Source organism: Brassica rapa, unplaced genomic scaffold (genome assembly GCF_000309985.2).
Source record: "Brassica rapa cultivar Chiifu-401-42 unplaced genomic scaffold, CAAS_Brap_v3.01 Scaffold0427, whole genome shotgun sequence".
Lineage (NCBI taxonomy): Eukaryota > Viridiplantae > Streptophyta > Magnoliopsida > Brassicales > Brassicaceae > Brassica > Brassica rapa.
In genome coordinates, this window is record NW_022610369.1 from 1 (window position 1) to 3,593 (window position 3,593).

General features: G+C 45.7%; 1 non-coding gene across 1 annotated transcript; it reads right to left on the reverse strand.

The window, feature by feature from the left end:
* Positions 1-2,708: 2,708 nt before the first annotated feature.
* On the reverse strand, positions 2,709-2,814 carry LOC117130384. The gene has a single exon (XR_004453800.1). It is a non-coding gene; the product is annotated as a small nucleolar RNA R71 (small nucleolar RNA).
* Positions 2,815-3,593: the final 779 nt, after the last annotated feature.

Consider the following 3,593-nt stretch of genomic DNA (forward strand, 5'->3'; position numbering starts at 1 on the left):
TCGGTTGCTACGTAGCGACCGAGGTTCCGTCCCACTCGGTCGCTACGTAGCGACCAAGCTCGAGCCAAGCTTGGTCGCTACGTAGAGACCAAGCGTCCGTCTCGCTCGGTCGTTACGTAGGGACCGAGCGTCCGTCCCGCTCGGTCGCTACGTAGCGATCGAGCTCGAGCCAATCTCGGTCGTTACGTAGGGACGGATGCTCGGTCGCTACGTAACGTCCGAGATTGGCTCGAGCTCAATCGCTACGTAGCGACCGAGCGGGACGGACGCTCGGTCCCTACGTAACGACCGAGCGTGCGTTCTGTTCGGTCGCTTCGTCCCTAAGTAATGCCTGCTCCTAGGATCAGACGAGATAAGCTTCACGGCCAAGGAGCAGGAGAAAGTTCTCACTCCGCACCACGATGCCCTGGTTATTTCGCTCACTATAGCGAACTGCATGGTAAAAAGGATACTGGTAGATAATGGAAGCTCCGGCAACATCATCTTCCAGGCCGCGTACAAGGATCTGGGGCAGGAGGAAAGTGCTCAAACTCGGAGGATAACCCCCCATATAGGGTTCAGCGGGGAAGTGATATACCTTGAATTTGACCGTTTTCATCCATGGTATATAAGTGTTTTACTATATATATATATATATGTTTTCTACTCTTCTAGGTATGTTTTTAGGTTCAGGTGCATTCAGGAGTAAAGCTATGACTTTGGAGCATTTTGGAGCTTAAAAGACGTTTCACCCGAGCTGACCATGTAGAGGTCGACGAGAGAAGAACAATCGATCGATGCGCATCCAGTGCTGACGATCGATAACAAGAGATGCCTCGACAGATGAAGATTAATATCGATCGATGTACACAAGTACCATCGATCGATGTCGAGACATCAGACACGCGACATTTTGGATTCAGCGGACTTAAAACCCAAGGCCAAGCCAAATTGGATTATTACTGCCTAAGTGTTTTGACGGCAGGGAAGCCTTTTGAGTTACAGTTTTACTTTGAGAGAGAAGAGATAGTTTTGAGAGAAGATCACTTGTGATTGGAACTCCTTGTTTCCATTTTTTTTCATCTATTCTATGAATTCCCATTTCTTCATTGTTATGAATTGCTTTGCTATGTCTGAGTAGTTCAATTATTAGATCCAGGGTTCAGATAGGTTTGTGGGATTAGCCCCAAACTATAGATCTGCCTTGTTGTGATATTCATGATAGATTTGTATTCATTGCTTGTTTTAGCCTAGCTAACTAGAACTTGATCATAGGATTGCATACTCAAGCACCCTTGTTATCCCATCCTGACATCTATCTATCATATTAGGACTGCTAGAGAGGGCTAACCGCCAATTTAGTATCTTAATAGGGCATATCATACTCGCGCATAGGCCTGGCTAGAACCCGTCGATCGATGTCCTCAACTGACTATCGGTCGACGTAGGCAAGGTGTATCGGTCGATGTCCCAATAGGACCATCGATCGACACTCTCTCGTTGTCAACATACTAACCGTTGAGACACGAGATTAGCCTGTTAACCAGTGAAACATGCGACAGCTGATCACTGAGTTAAGCGATTGAGCTCTAACATATCATGCATGCAACAATTAGGCATCTATAGATATTATAATCTCCAACACCTGAATAGTGGCCCTGCATCTAATATCATTTCCAACCAAGTTACATTTACTATTTACTTCACTTGTTACTATTGCTATTTCATTTAAACATTTACAACTCTTAGAATTAATAAACACTAGATTTAATTGTTCCCTAGCTCCTTGTGGATTCGATCCCTAAGTACTACATCTGAACCTCTTTTGATGAGAGTAACACTCCTTAGGGTAATTTGAGTGGTATCAAATTTGGCGCCGTTGCCGGGGAGCTTTGATCGCCATTAGATTTAGTTTTATTGATTCTTATTCTTTTCTCTACCCCCTTTCTAACATAATTTTTTTTCTTGTCTTTTCAGGTGCATGCCCAGCGGTACCAGAAGCAACAAGGAGAAAGACTTGCTGTTCTCAGACGATCCTGCTCACTTGGAACGCACCATCCGTAGAGGTCAACGTTCCACATCGCTCGACGCAACTTCGTCGTCGATCGATACGCACAACCAACCGTCGACCGACACCAGACCTTCATCGTCGATCGATCCCAATCGTTCGACAACGATCGATACTACACCGCGTATCGATCGATACCGTGTCGTCAAAAATGGTAAACATTATTACGGAAACCTGTATGACCAGACGGTCATCTGCGTAATGCAACAGGTCAGAAAATAGATGCTCAGGGGACTGTAATCCCTGATGCTGATGCTACAGGAGCTGCTCAACCTGTAGATGAGGACGCTCGATCGAAACCACTGGCCGACTACAATCGCCCAGATGAGTACTATTCCAACAGATCAGCTATTCGACTTCCGGAGATCCAGAAGCAGAATTTCGAGCTGAAGCCTCAATACTACACTCGTGTCGCAGATACCCTACTCTGGGTTACCGCACGAGCATCCTATGGACCATCTGGAACGGTTCGAGGATCTAATCGCTGCTATTCGGATGGAAGGAGTCCCCGAAGATTACCTGCTGTGCAAGCTCTTCAGATACACGCTGAATGGAGAAGCGATGCACTGGCTTAGGCAGCAACCCACAGGATCCTTAACATCCTGGGCCGACATCAAGAATGCTTTCTTACGAAACTTCTTCGATGAGGCGCGTGCTGAAGAACTTCGGAACAAAATTTCCACATTCTCGCAGGAGGCTGGAGAGTCCTTCAAAGATGCGTGGATTAGATTTAGGTTCTTCCAGCGAGACTGTCCACACCACGGATTTAACGAAGTGCAGCTGCTAAGCACTTTCTTCCAAGGTCTCACCTTACAGTATCAAATGGCTCTTGATACGGCGAGTGAAGGAAATTTCACTACTCGGAATCCGTTGGAAGCTGTGAGACTTATCGAAAACCTTGCTAACAGCAGCAGCACCAAAAACACTGACTCTGAACGGAAGAAGTCTGTAGCCTCTATCGGGAAGGAACAGATGAACGAAGTAAGAGCTAAGTTAGATGTGGTGCACGGGCTTCTTAGGAAGCAAGTCTGTTCAGCTGAAGGAGAAGTAGCAGATACGGAAGGAGAAGAAAATGTGAACTACATCGGAGGTACCGGATTCCAGAAATTTGGAAACCAAGGCGGAAACATAAATTTCTTTGGAAATGGTCAAAGAAGTAACCAGAGTTCACAATTTCAAAAACCCTTCAACAACAGCAAAAGCTACACGAACTCCTACTACCAGAATCCACCACCCCAGACTCAGGAAGCAAGATCAAAGAAATGCTTGATCAAGTACTGTTGGGACAACAACAAATCACCGTGGATTTCAACGGTAAAATAGACTCCGCCTACAACAATCTAAACACCAAAATCGAGACCTTAGGGACTCAGGTGAGAAAACTTGAAACGCAAGTGATTCAGACTGGCGAGACTATAAAGAGACAAGAAGCTTTCGCTAGAGAGGCAGGAGCTGATAAAGGAAAACACCACGTAAATGCCATCATAGATAATGATTTCTGGTAAGTGGTGAGACATGAAAAGCTTGAGGAAGGAGACTTCAAAAT